Source organism: Camelus dromedarius, chromosome 10, assembly GCF_036321535.1.
Source record: "Camelus dromedarius isolate mCamDro1 chromosome 10, mCamDro1.pat, whole genome shotgun sequence".
NCBI lineage: Eukaryota > Metazoa > Chordata > Mammalia > Artiodactyla > Camelidae > Camelus > Camelus dromedarius.
Window position 1 is genome coordinate 24,202,698 of NC_087445.1, and position 15,536 is coordinate 24,218,233.

At 40.1% G+C, this 15,536-nt stretch overlaps 1 protein-coding gene across 5 annotated transcripts in view; it reads left to right on the top strand.

Annotated features, from left to right (window-relative positions):
* The window catches only part of NFIB (nuclear factor I B), a 228,415-nt gene that overhangs the window by 83,582 nt on the left and 129,297 nt on the right, over positions 1-15,536 (top strand). The window lies entirely within an intron of this gene.

Consider the following 15,536-nt stretch of genomic DNA (forward strand, 5'->3'; position numbering starts at 1 on the left):
GTTGTTTTAAATTCATATCATCTGCTTTTCTTTTAGCATCTGGTGGACATTAGTGGCTGCAGGAATGGGGACAAGGTTGACTTGAGAGGTGATGCTTTCAGAAGGGCCTGGAACAGTGGGAAGTCTAACGTGGCTGCAGAGAGCACAGAACCTGGGAGGCTGGGGGTCAGGGAGATGGGAGCGCCAACAGGGAGAGAAGGAGGTTTGGAAGGTAAGCCTGACTTTAAGAATTTACACAGAGAAAGCTAAGTCTCCCTTTTCTGTCTTATCCCTTGGGGAAGAAGGAAGAGAACTAAAATTAGTTAATCTTCTGTGGGCCAGGAACTTTACCTATCTTATTTCTTTTAGGGCATTATTTTTCTCCCGTTTATACTTAAGCATCAGGTCTGTTTAATTCCTGAATTAGAATGTGTAAAACAGACACTCTGTAGTTTCTTGGTACTCAGTTCACGTCTGTTGAATGAATGAATTTACTGCGTAAAGTCTTGCTCTCCATTTTGACATGAGTCCCCAAGCCAGCTTCCCTCGACTCAGATTTCATGTCGGTACTATTGGTAGGATAGTTGAGTGGAATTCAGGGTTGAATTGGGCTTTGTGGGCTGGTATGAAAACCTAGTCACCCTGTGTGATGCCGTTTCGGTAGGGGATTTCAGCGTGAGTTCCGGACCACTGACTCCCCAACGAGCCTTCGGAGTTCATTCCTTCGGCAGTTGGGGATTCCCTGTGTGTGCGTGCAGAAAGTACATGAAATTCAATCCTGTGTGTTCTGTTTTCCTGTGATATTTAGAATACTTCTTTTCTAATGGAGTTTAAGTGGTTCTGTCTCTTCCTAGGTTTTTTTTTTTTTTTTTAAATAAATCTCACCAAAACCTTTTTATAGGTAAGTAGCTTACCTAATCATGATAGTAATAAAAGTTGCCACCTAAAAAGATTTAAAAGAAGTCAAAAGAAAACTAATTTCTAGGATCTCCCAAATATAAGATCTTTTGGTATGTGTCTGTTTCCTGTTGAGTCACCAGGAACGTGACATTGAACTGGTTTTGGTTTGGGTCAACTGGAAGAGAAGCCACGTTAGTGATGAACTCTAATAAGCTTGAAACACAGTCACAAAGAGACCCTAGATGGGCTGAGGATGGCAAACCGTAAGATCCTTTCTTGTGTAGTGGTAAAGCCTGGCCAGAAAAGAAGATTTTCACCGGAACATTTCTAAAACTAAGCATATGCTAATTTAGAAGCAGTTTGAATTTATATGTAATTGACATACCTCAGAAATATTAGATGAACAATGAAATGTTTGCTATTTTGACCACTAAATTTGAGTGTGTAGTGGGAGTAATAAGTAGGTTTTATTACATGGGCGCAAGTAAAAGATTATTTGATTAAGACATAGGAACGCTACTAAGAAAAATAAGGTTCATTCAGATAGTCTGCCTTTGATGTGTATGTTTCTCTTCCTATATAATTATTTTTTAAAAGTCAGTTTCAACACAGTATATTTAAAGTTATTTCTACTGTTCCTATATGTATTTAAAAAGGTATATAGAAATACAAAGTTGGATGAGAAATCTGATTAAAAGAAGAGTAAATGAATTATTCAAAATGAGTTAAAAATGAAATTTTGTCTTTAAAAAGTATTATGTTTAAATATCCTTGCAGAAGGAGAATCTGTGAAATTAAATTCAAAATACTGAGAGATGCTGTAGTTCAGTGGATGGACGCGGAGGCCCCTCTGCAGCTCACCAGGAGCAGCAACTCGGGCAGGAGATTGAATCTCTTGAGGCCTCTCTTTTCCTCAGCTGTAAGGTGGGGCTGATGATACCAGGATCCACCTTGACAGGTTGCACTGAGAATTAATGCCAACTTTTGTGAGGCTGCTTGTAAAATGCTTGCTTATCAATGACGTCTCAAATGGGGGCTCTTCTCATCAACAACTAAACAGCATTGGAGGAAGTAAATATTTTTTTAAAAGTGATTACAAGTAATTCACAGAGTACTGTTACTATTAACACTGTTTCCATGACCGTATTCCTATGACTTAGGTTCAGGGAAAATATCCAGTTCTTGAAAATCCAAAGCAGCTCTGCTTTTTTCCTCAAGTACACGTTATAACACATTTCAAGTTTAAAGAGGGACACTCCGGAACAATGTTTTCTAATTCTTCATTGATTAAACAATTCATCAATTGTTTTTTGTTCATTGAGTAAATGGTTTGTGAGCACCTACTAATATTTTATAACTTATACTAACCTCTAGGAGTAAAAAGCGTAGGCTCTGTCCACAAGAATATCCCAGTCTGACCGCAACGTTTTACTAGGAAACTGGTGATCCAACAGGCAGTGGTGTAAGAGGCAGAGACCTTGGAACTGATCAGTAAGCTTTTAAAATGGTAGTAGTTTTCTGGGCATCTTTAGGAAGGATTTCACACACACTGAGTTTGTAAGTTAGGAAACCATTTGAAATCTGAACAAGAAGTCAATTTTAATTTTTAGTCCATGGCAAAGACAGAATTATCTGAGTAACTCTAATTGTTCATTTCCAAGATGTCTTTAGCTATATATTAGTTCAATGCTTATCAAAATGTTATTAGCAATTATCTGGCATAATTTGTAAAATATATGCTTTCATTAATAAAGGTCATGTTAATTTTTTGTTTTGGGTTTTTTTTTTTTAAGACTTATAGCTTTATATGTCCATTGCTTTTCCTGATGGTTTTACTGAATAGGTTTTTTTTTTTTCTTTTCAAATTTATTTATTTAAAAATTTTTTATTTTTATACAATTTGTAAAGGTTACTTTCCATTTACAGTCATTAGAAAATATTGGCTATATTCCCCATGGTTTACAATACATCCTTTTTTAAAAAATTTATTTGAAGTATAGTCAGTTATAATATATTAATTTCTGGTGTACAGCATAATGTTACTGAATAGATTTTGACCAAAAATGTTCTTCAAATATTGTTTATTAGCTTACTGAAAGGAAGATGATTCATCTCTCAATGAATTAATATTTTCAACTTTCATTACACAGCCAAATTATCATCATTAAATGACTTTAGAAAGAAATAATAAGGTTCTTTAAAATGTAGACTACACAGCTTCTCAATTAATTATTTCGTTAATGTATATTAAACAGTGAGAGCAAACAAATAATTGAATCTTCTGAACTAGTGTTAAAAAATTTACCCAATCAGTGTTCTTAGTCATACTTTAATCAATTTTATTAAAATCAGATCCATTCAAAAGGAAATAACACATATTTCATCACAGTGACCAAATATTATGTACAATCAATGTAAAAGAAAAATTCATTATAAACAAATATATTGGCCTGAACCTTTAAATATTCTGTTTTGTGTTTCCAAATACTTTTTGGACCTTTTCTTAGAGGATTCTAGCAAATTTGGGAGTGAATCCTTAGAACTCAGTAGAGCCAGATCTGCCTTTAAGCAAAATTAAGCTTATTAAGATAGAAAACATTATTCTTTTTACATTAGACTTTACTATCATAAATAATGATGGTCTTTTCATGTTGTTTTCATAAAACAAAATTTCCTTATAAACCCAAAGCCATTAAACCACAAAAACCCCAGACACAATCCATCACTTTGTTCCATCCCAAGTTCACTTTATTGCTTTCAAATACATCATATAAAGTGCTCTGTGCTTGAGGAAGAATATAGTATAAGGGTGAATCCAGTACCAGAAAATCACTGGCCTCTTAAGAAGAGCATTTATATTTATTTAATTTTTCGTAACATTCTTTAGGATTTGAATTCCTGGATATCCAAATCAAATGCATTCAAAAAAACAAAACTACAGTTCATATTCAAAAACCACTTAATATCCTTGAAGGAAAGAAACTATATACCTACATTAGCAGGAAAGAAAACATGATATTGGAAAATATATAATTCTGGAAGTGAACAAGACAGAGCACATGATTAAACTGAGATCATATAAAACTTAATTTTTTGTTCAGGACACTTTCAACTTCAATTATTCTCTTTGGTTCTTTGCTGTTTATTTTTAGCGATGAGATCATAGTTTTCCATGACTAGGGAAATAGGGTCTTCATACAGAACTATGACATGGATGGTAAAAAGTAACTGTAGTATCAGTGGAACAGAGGTCTCAGCAAATGCTGGTGGAGTTTCTGCTCCCCTCCCCAGCCCAGTTTTACTGAGAAATAATTGACATACATCACTGTATAAGTTTAAGGGATACAGCATGATGGTTTGATTTATATTATGAAAGGATTACCATAATAAGTTCTGCTAACATCCATCTTCTCATATAGATAAAATGAAAAGAAAAGAAAGGAAAAAATCCTCGTGTTGAGAACTCTTAAGATTTACTTTCTTAACAACTTTTCTATATATCATACAACTGTGTTAGATATAATTATCATGCTGTACATTGCATCCCTTGTACTTATTTATCTTATAACTGGAAGTTTGTACCTTTTGACCACCTGCCTCCAGGTCCCTTTCTTCCCACCTTCCGTGTCTGGTAACCACAAGTTTGATCTCTTTTTCTATGAGTTTATTTTATTTTTTTTTTAGATGTGCTGCTGAATTTGGTTTGCTAGTATTTTATCGAGAATTTTTGCATCTATATTCATCAAAGATATTGACCAGTAGTTTTATTTGCTAGTAACATCCTTTTCTGGTTTTTGTACTAGGATAATGCTGGTCTCGTAAAAAGAGTTTGAGAGTGTTTCTTCCTCTTTAAATTTTTGAGAGAGTCTAAGAAGGATTGGTGCTCATTCTTCTTTAAATGTTTGGTAAAATTCACCAGTGAATCTATCTGGTTTGGGCATTTCTTCATTGGCAGATTTCTGATGGCTGATTTAATCTCCCCGGTCTGTTTAGATTTTCTGTTTCTTCCTGATTCAGTCTTGGTAAGTTTTATGTTTCTAATAATTATCCATCTTTTCTAGGTTGTCCAGTTTGTTGGCATCTAATTGTTCAATGTAGTGTAGTTTTTGTAGCCTAGGACTTGTTCTCCACTTTATGCTTATTTGAATGTGGCTTTCTGGGTAGGCCAGAAAGCTCTTAAATATTGTTTATGGTTCAGAAAATACAATAAGGGAAGAGACTGGATTTGAGGAGGGGCTTTTTTCTGTTTTATCTTATTATGAGCTTATGTCTTTGAAGGTTGTTTTAGATTGTGTGTGGGTCAAGTAGAAGCCTATTTGCTTGAGGGACAAAATCCTACAGGATACATAGATCACCCATCAGTGGCTTCTTGACCAACTGGGGTGTAACTGAGGGGCTGATAGGATGCAAAGTGGCTGGGAAGGAAGCCAATGTCAGAGCCTGTGAGACCAGGTGGATTCCTAATACTGCTCTTCTCTGTCAATCACAGGACTTCCATTTCCTTATCAGAGGTAGGTGTAGAGGAATTGAGCTAGAGCCCATAGGAAGATTTTTCTGCGTTTGCATTCCATTGAAATTAGATTGGTTCTAACCTGTTCCTTTAACACATCTCCCTCCTTTATTTTCCTTTAATTTAAACATGGCAGTAAAACATACTTTTTCAAAATTTTACTTTTTGATTTGTCTCTACCATCGAATTGCACACAGGAATGGAGTTTGAAATATAAAAGAGGTCAGTGTAATTATTAAATAATGAATGGTTATATTTCATAGGCAAATGCCCTAAAATTAAAAAAAAAAAAAACCTCTGGAATGCTAATTTTTAGCAGCGTTCATACCTACAGGTGTTTCTAATGGGAACTATGAGTAGGAATAGTGCATGGGAAAATTGTTGCAAATAGGCTGCAATTCAGGAAAACAACACAATGTAGAAGCTAATTTGTATCACGAGTTTGAGCTGTAATCTAACAGAGTCACTTATCAGTAAGTGGAGGCCTTGGTTAGAGCAGATCAGCTCTGTGATCCGCTGTGCTGCTCACTGTGCCCAGCTTGCAGCCTGGCTTCTGTCAGGATAGACTAAGATTTTTGTCATCACTTCCCTGCTCTGTGATCTGGACATAGTGCCTAACCTCTCTGAGCCTCTGTTTTGCTGTGTAACTCACAAAACAGAGCTGTAGTAACATTCTGAGGGAGCAGCAGAAAGGAGAAATGGATTAATGCTGAATCCAAAGGCTAGGGGAAGTTCTAGGACAGAAATGGCATTTGATCCGGTCTGTGTGGAATGAGGGTTCTTAAGCTCCGTGGATAAAGAGAAGAACAGACTTGTCGGGGGAGGTAGCAAGGGCAAAGGTACAGTGGTCCAGGTCCCTGGGGCTGGAAGTACAAGACTTAGCGTCAGAGGAAGTGAGCCTGGAATTTGGGAAATGACCCTTGAGGACCCTGAACGCCCTATGGAGTGGCTTTATTTAGTAGGTGTATATGTTTCTTATGCTGTCTAACATATTACCATCAATTTAGTGATTTAAAGCAACACCAGTTTATTAGAATGATGTCTTGTTGATCAGAAGTCCAGAACAGTGTGGCTGCATTCTCTGTGCTATTGTAAGACTGAAATCAAGGAGTCTGCTGGGGCAAGTTCTCATCTGGAGGCTCTGGGGAGAAATCTGTTTTCAAGCTCATTCTTGCTTTTGGTGGAATTTTGCTTCTTGTGGTCGGACATTGAAGTCCCTATTTCTTTGCTGGCTGTCAGGGGGCTGTACCCATCCCTTACCATGTGGCCCTCTCCATTTTCAACCCAGCAATGGCACATTAATTCCTTCTCGTGCTTTGACTCTCTCTGACTCACCTTCTGAGACCAGCCAGAGAAAATACTCTGCTTTTAAAGAGCTCATGTGATTAGATCAGGTTCACCTGGATCACTGCCCTAATTTAAGGTCAGCTGTGTCATATAACATAATCTAATCATGGGGTTAAAAATCCGTCACATTCACAGTCCAGGAGACTATGCAGAGCACATAGACCAGACGGCAGGACATTTTAGGGACCATCTTAGAATGCTGCCTTCTGCAGTAGGTAGTAGGGAGCTGCTACAGGTGTCTGAGCAAGAGATTTACATATCCCAAGCAGTGTTCTAGAAAGTTAATGGTAGTGGGATGGAGGAAGTGTTTGGGGAAAAGGAAGGACTGGAAGCAGTTGACAAGGGAAGAAGTCTTCGCAATACCAAAAGGGCTTTAGTACTGATCATGTACTGTTTAGTACCGATTTAGTACCGTTCAGTTTGAGAAAGACTTCAGGGCATTGGAAATAGGGGCTCAGGGAGCAAAAGGACTTGACAACTTGCTCCGTCCAGCTTCAAGCCAAGGTTGTGTTCACTGGTGTTTACGGAGGGAGAGATTATGGGTGGCACGAAGTAGGCGGTCTCCCCCTCTGAATCAGTGTAGCCTTGGTCTGTTTTATGTACTGGCATTTCACTTTTAAATTTAACTTATTGTTTCCGCTTTATTGTTTAATCTAGAAGCAAATTTGAGGATTGCTGGACCGTTCTAATACCTTCGTTTTATAAATGAGAAAACAGTGCCTCAGAGAGGGGAAGTGGCATACCTACTAGACTTTCTTAGCCTTGCCAAGTATGTAGTTTAGTTTGAGAAGAAACAAGTCATTGGTAAAGAATGAGTAGGGTGGTAGAGAGCATGAGACAGGGCAGCTCATGAGATTGAGCTCATGGAGTCAAGGGACACTGGGATTAGCCTGGTTTGGGATTTGCAAAGAAAACTTCAGGGGAGAAAGTGGGTCTTAGTCTGGCTGTTAAAGGAAGTAATGGAGAGAAAATAAGAATTGCTTAAATAAAGGTCTGCAGACAGGACCAGCTCTGCCAAATTAGGGGGTAAGAGACACTCCAGAGGCCATGTGGTATAGTGGCTGTGAGCTTCAAGGTCTTAGGTATTTGAGCTGTGGGACATTGGGGAAGTTATGTTGTCTCCCTGGGCCTCAGTTTTTCCTACTATAAAATGGGGCTAATAATTTTGCACATATAAATACACAATAACAATTTAGGTCAAAACCAGTTGAATATCTGAAATCTCATATGATTCAACCGAATCTGTTCATACCTGATAGGGTTGTGTGATCACGCATGTTGGGCATGGTACCTAGCATATAATCAGTACTGAATGTATAACACCTATTTGTAATAATATTCGAAGAATAGGAGACTTCAGACTTTGGGATTTAGATGGGGGGGTTAACCTTTCAAGCTAAGAGAAGTCTTTCACTTTGAAATACAGGACAGTAGCCAGGTACCAAGGGAGAGGATTCTGGATTTCAAGTGAAACGTGAAAATATCGACCAGAAGCTCGGGTCAGGAGGGCAGAAGGATTCCCGATGTGTCAGCGTTTGGCTTTACCTGGGGATAGAATGTTCAGTAACTCGCTGTGAACTGTAGTCCTAGAGAAGCTCACGGACGTGGGAGGAAGGGAAATAGGCTGGTGGACAGGACAAAACCTAGTTGAGAGCAGAAAACTCTCCTTGGGAGGGACAGAGAGGGCCAGGAAGGAAGACAGGGATGGGTGTGTGTTTGTGGTGGGGGGAGGGGGGAAGAGCAGGGCTAGATCTGTCTGGATGAAGAGCAGAAGCTCCGGGTGGTGGAAACTCATCCGGACAGGGCTGAATTTCAGTGATGAGATAGGCAGGAAGTAAGAGTTAAGCTTTGATGAAGGAGGTTTTCTGAAAGGGAAATGAGGGTTCCTTAGGGAGGAGTAAAGAGCTGGGAGAGGCGCAGGAGGAAGAGGAGGAAGTGTGGGGAGGGGTGAAGTTTGTTAGTGCTGAGGACATGGGGGTGATGGGCAGACAGAGATGTGAGAGCTGTCGGCTGGGACCCACTGGCAAGGCTGCTGTGGGTCCAGGATCCAGAGTGACAGCAGGAGGAAAGTGGGGTTCCCAGGCAGGGCACCTCACCTCTAGGTCTAGTAGAAAGGAGGACCCCTTGTACAGAACAGCCCACCTCTTAACACCCTTGTACAATATCTGAGAATGCTCAGTCTTTCCCCTACTCCAGTCCAGGAAACAGAATCAAAGCATTTCTCTCTGAGCTGGTGAACCACAAAAAAGGGCTTTACGACCGCTTCAGAGAGGTGCCTTTACCTTGTTTATGATGCATGTACTAATTAGAAAGAGCTGTGTTCTCTTTGTGGCATAAGACTTTGCACAGGATCTACATGGTCATTATTATCAGTAATAATTAATGAGATAAAGTTTTAGAACAGGTGTCTGGTAATCCTTGGTGGAGAGATTTCAGGGGATGTTGTCCCCTGGCTTTGCCTTCTCCCCACCTGGAAAGGAGGCGGATGAGCCCATCAGACCACAGGCTGCTGGGAGGGAATTCCTTGGCTCAGTGTGAAGAAGGCATGGTATGCAAGATTACTGTTTACCATGGACGAAGGCGGCTGCTTTGATGCTCTCCCAGGGCTGGAGATGGAGAAGGAGCTTGGGTGCAGAGCCATCCTCTCACGGGGAGTCACTCTCGTTCCCAGGCATGGCACCTTGACTTTCAGAGTCACAGGGCAGATTCTAACATAATGAGTCAAGACATTGGCTTTCAGGAGAATGTTTGATATATCGCTTTATTCACCATAGCTTCAGTCCCACTGTGTAAACACAAACATGCTGTTTTTCTGTCATCTGAAGAGCCCTGAGTTTCTTAAATCTCATCAGATGTAGCGTTATTTACTCAAGATTTCTTCCTGAATTCTACCCTGGAGTGTTCGTAGGCAGTTACATGTATCTCTGTAACATTACTCACCATTTAGTAAAAGAAACACAACAAAACAAACCCCAGCAAAAATGCCTCCTCTGTAAAACACATAGAAAGCAGGAATGACACGTGAGTGAACAAAATCCTGGCTTGAATTAGTTCTCTTGCGACAAATGGAGAGTTGTTTGTAATTTTGAGTAAATGAGTCTGCAAACCAAAATAGTTAGTAGGTTTAATTTTAGGTTTACAGTTTTGACATTGTAACCCTAAATTACATCTTATTTGGAAGGATCTTTTCAGCTCACTTTTTTTTTTTAACCTAGTGCCACAAGATGACTCTACATGAAAATTTCTCTGAAGATAATATAGCTCTATCTGTCTAGTAACCTAGATTAGTATATAGATAATAAATAGTAATAATTACTGTGAGGATAATAGATAATATCATTATTTGTTTGCATCTTAGGTTTCCTGTTCTTGTTTAACATGTTGGTAGTACTAAATACACCACATTTTTTAAAAATCCAAAAAAACCTTTGAACGTGGCCGAGAGGAAGTAGTCAGAGGATATACCAAACTCCATAGGGTGCAATATTTTAGGGGAGAAGAAAGGCTGAAACAATCAAAATTTCTAGCAAATTAGGTTATGTACATGAGTTTCATTAGCCACCCTTTAGTGAAGGACGAGCACTTAAGAAATATTTTTGCAGTTGGAGGCTGAGGCAGTAATTTAATGGTCTCCAGTTAAAGCTGGTAGGAGACTAAGAGAGGAATGGTTTTAGGTTCCCTAGAGGGCAGGAAGTGTTTCTTTAGAAATCAGTCTATGTGGTGCCTCCAAGAGCAACATAAACAAACATGTACTTACTTAATAAGTGTCTTTTGATGATGGCAGTGGTCGGAAGAAGGGTGGATCAATAACTGAAATGACCTGAACTTACAAGACTGAGGGCTGCTAGAAATCAAGGCATCGACTATGACCAAGGCCAATATATTTAAATAAATCCATGTCCACTTTGAGCTCATGGGAAGAAAGGGGCAGTACATTTCAGATGCCAAACCCTTGACCATTCTGGGCAGTAGTAACAGCCTGTTTTGGCCTTTGGTAAACTCCCCGATAAACTAAATACCAAAATCAAACATCGGAAATAAAGGGAACTCTGTAGACCAGCTGAGTGACGTGGGTAGTCGCTGGCCTCCCAGGTGGCCAGGGGCCCGACTTGGGGTTCTGTAAGACCTCTTTCTGGCTTGCCCAGGACCTTCAAGGTCTCACATTAATAAATGAAAAATCTTTTTCAGGAGCCTTATTAAAGCTATGTCGGCTTGGATAGAATGCCAGTGGGTGAAATCTGGGTTTTATCAGGTGCTGCTTGAGGAAAAACACTTACGGTAGTTCAAGAAAACGCTGAAGACAGAAACAGGGCTTGGAGGTTGTTACTTGGAGTCAGACTCTTGAGTGTATCATGGAAACAAAACAATTTTGAATTTTTCAAAAATATTATCATCTGATTTTGTATCTGGCTCGAATATGGTGATCGTGTTTGTCTCTATTTCCTGGACAACTGGCCTTTTCCTTCAGTTTTTTTCCTCTGGGAAAAATGTATGCCTTCCAAATGCTGCCTTGTAGCTCACACCTCATTATTCTTATTCCCTTGGTAGGCTCAGCAATCCTTGCCTTCTTCTTAAAAATGCCATTAGATCCACAGAGCAGCAGAGGAACTCTCAGCAGACACAGAAGAAACTGAGTCTGCTTCAGAAAGTACAGTTTACTGGCCAAGTAGCAGGATCTAAACTCTTCCATTTTTTGTGCCCCTCTCTGACCATATGCGTTTTATTTTCTTACCCTGATTTCCCGTCACTCAGAATGAATCTCCTATCTGTTTTATCTCAGTGGGGTGTGTGTGTGTGTGTGTGTGTGTGTGTGTGTGTGTGTGTTTTGTAAGTGTACTCAAATCTTTTGGGGAATGAAGTGGCGTATCAATAAATAGTTAAACAAGTAGGATGGTGAAGTTCTATCCTAAATGAAATAATTAGCAATATGGCCAGTGAGAGCAGGATTTGGCGAGTCTTCCAAAATAATGTAAATTTAAAGTTTGCATAGTTTGTGTCTTTTTTCTATCTCCCAGCATTATTAAATACTTAGATAATTTTTATTTCATCTTTTGGTTGCTCATGCCCACTCCACAAATAATTTGTAAGACCATCTAATTGAGATTCTGTCTGTTTTAAACAGGAATTCACGTGGGCTGCATATAATGTATGTAAAAGGCGTAACCTGGGAAAAGTTATTGCCCAGAAGGTTTGGAACCTGCTACTCTTCGTCCTTTGATTATCATGAGTCAATTGTTCAAAATGGCCAGCCCAATACAAGGAATATGACTTACGAATCCAAATATTAAATCATTTCACATATCTTCCACTTAATTTTATTAAGTTCTGCCTAACAGCACTTTCCAAATTTTATTCATAATTTACTAATGCCACTCTGGCAGTATTGTAGAAGACAGATGGGGATAGTTGTTCTAATTTTCGATGGAAAGCACCGCGTCCTATACATAGGCCAGAATATTCCTTGTGAAATAAATGACTTTTCTTTGCGGGTATGTCTGATACAGACTTTACTGGAAAAGCATACTTTTTTTTTTTTTTTTTCCTGTAGCATGACTCTAAAAGCAGTTTTGGCAAATACAGCCTAGTCCTTAGTGTCACATGAGGATGATGGAATTGAAGTGACTGCTAGGTAGACCTGACCTTGGTGGTGTGACCAGGGTGATGTGAATTCTTTGGAGGACGTAGTATCTCTCTTCTGCGGTTTACACTTTTTTGTGGAAGCTTACCTGCTAGTCAACTTCCTTTGCACACACGTAACACACACACACACACACACACACACACAGCCTTCATTCTTACCCACGGGTCCAGACAAACCTTGGCAGGACCCACTTGAATCCTGCTTCTGGTCTTTCTCCTCCCTGCACTTCCTTAGTTTCTGCCCCATCTTCACAGGGACTGTCTGAGGTCAGCACAGTGACTCGATAAACTAACAGCCTCCACATCAGTGCACACCTTCCCTGTGGCATAAAGCCCAGCTTCCTTGTCAGTTTGTATTTTTTGCAAATGATTATTAATTTAAAATGACTTAGGTATTCTATTTTATTTTTGTTTAAATTATTTTGGAAAAAATGCAAAAACAAAAATTATTGACCAGAGGCAGTCTGTTTCTTGGCTAGCTTTTACCACCCTGTCTTTTCTGAACAAGACTCATTTGTTACTTCTTCACATCAAACATTATATTTGACTAGATTCGAGTTCTTCTGTGTCCAGTAGAATTGAAAATGTACCAGCTTTATTGTCATTACTGAAAGTGATTGGTCATACCTACTTTTTGTGGCTCACTCACCATGAACGAGGCACGGTGCTGGGAATTTCCATGAAGTGTCTCAGTTAATTCTCACTATAGTCCTGCTTGTAAGAGATTGCTGTTTGCCTTTTACAAGATGACTAAGGGGACTCTGAGGTGTCAGGCCATTTCTCCAAGTTGCAAAGCAAATAAATGGACAAGCAGGTTGAGAATTCTTTATTAAATTTTGCTTTAACAAGAATAGTAATTGCCCTTTGTAGTAATATTCAGACCATCAGACGTTAGACAGAGTCTCAGTACATCATGCAGAGAGAACCACTGTTAACAAATGGTGCGCCTTTATCTGACTCTTGAGAATAATCCTTGTCGTTTATCTGATAATTTTTAAAGTAATAGTTTCTAATTCTTTTTCTTACGACTTTCTGCCGATGCACTTTTTACGTTCTTTACGGTTGCATCAGGATGCATTCTAAATTTAGAATAAGCACAAATTCTCAGGTCAGTAAATCTTTATACACATTTGGCTTTCTGACATTTTTCACCTCCACATACCCAAATCTTTCCTTATTTATTAGTTAACTTTTAATAGTCATTCATTCGTAAAAAAAAGCCTTCCAACTACTACGCGCAGGTGTTCAATGCTGTCACTTCTATTTTTCACTTAACACCATTAAATGTACACCAGAGATCACATTTGTCAAGCTCCTTGTTTTAAGTATTTTTGTGTGTTCTTTTTTCTGTTGCAAATATGGCCAGCGAGACTATAGCAACCTTTGTGAAGGTTGGTGTCTTCGGAGATGAAGTAAAGACTGCTTTAGCCATTATTTTTCTATCTCTTGCTCTATGTGGTGTCCCACTAATGAGCTTGACATAAGTTATTTTTTTACCCAGCCATTTACTTTAAAAAATTAATTGTACTACATTTACAGAAAATCATTAAGTACCACGTACGGGTGAAAATGAAAAGCCAGTGTCCTCCTTCCTTTTGTTTCTCTCTCAGCCCTACACTCATTCCTAAATTTCTTCCGTCTCCAGATTTTCAGAATAGCCATATAAGCATAGGTGTGTCTGTACATCTGTTAAGTAGTAAGAGCTTTTCCAGCTGAAATGACACAGGATGGCCATCTTCACAGCACCTGCCTCCCGCCCGTGTTCACTGCGTTGCTGAATAAGCCGCTCTCAGCAGGACTTCCATATTCAGTGAAGTAAGAATACATTTCAAATGGGAGAGACCACCAGGACCAAGGAGATAGAAGCAGAGAATCAAAACAGGGAGAGAGTACAAAGTTACAGACTATCAAGTTCAGTAACGCTGCCTGCCAGGATTAAGAGTCGTGAGCACCAGTCCTGGTATAAAAAGGAGGGTAAAATCAGTAACATCATTTTTTAAAAATCTAAAATTAGGAGGTCTGAGCAGTTCCTAGAGGAAGACTTTTAGCCTGGATTTCTTCAGTTTCATGGGGGATTTTTCTGTTAAGGTACTGGCAGTGGTACCCATTGAAGCAGCCCTGGTCACAGTGGTCAGTGGTCATGGGAGGTGTCCCCAGCTCCGTGATGTGCCTCCGGGACTGGCTATGTAATGTGTGGAGCCTCCTGTTCAAAAGTTAAGAATTTCAGGACAGTGATGGCAGAGCATCGTATCAAGTGACAGTGCGGGTCGGGGACCTGCAGCCAGCCCAGTGTACCTGGAGGTCCTTGACCACACGCAGGGCCCCTGAGTAGTGGAGCAGGCCAGTGGAGGAGGGGGAGCTGGTGCCTTACACAGAGATGTGTTCAGCTGAGTGAACTGCCCTCTGTGGGTTTTCCTGATCTTTGTCACTTCTGAAAGAAGAGGCGTTGGCAGTGGGGGAGGAGGAGTGGGGAGTAACACAGGGAAGCAGAGAGAAGGCTCTGCTAGAAACAGTGGAAACGTTTGATAGCTGATGTGTAGCCTGAAGGTGGCATCAGGGTGTTAAATGAAAGGGTGTGAGATGAAGGGAACACTCACCCTTAAATGTTGAGGGATAGAAGCGGGGGATAGTTACAAAACTACCTCCAAGGCGTGGGAAACAGAGACAAGAGAGGTCATGGTTCCTGCTCTTTAAGTGTTAGGGTAGAGGGAACCGCACCTCCTTACCAGACACAGCGGAGGGGCACGAAACTCAGATGAGCAGTCTGGGATGTTGGGCAAGGCATCCTGGACGAGGTACCCCTGGGAGGGACCCTAAGGGACCCGTCTGGGTGGAGAGCAGCATGCCCAGGAACTGTTACCCAGCAGGCACTTTGGACTTTATGTTCAGGCTGTGGGGGAAACCACTGAAGGCCTCAGGAGGGTAGCATGGTCGCGTTTCCATTTCCTGAAGTGCTTCATGGGTTCATGTGGAGCGGGGATTCTCAAAGGGTGGTTGTCAAACCAGCAGCATCAGTATCACTTGTGAGCTGCTTAGCAATGTGGAGTCATGGGCCCCATTCTGACCTGTTAAGTCAGATCTCTGAGGATGAGCCAGAAACTCATTAGAACAAGCTTTCTAGGTGATTCTTAGGTATGTTAAAGCTGGGGGAGCACTGCTG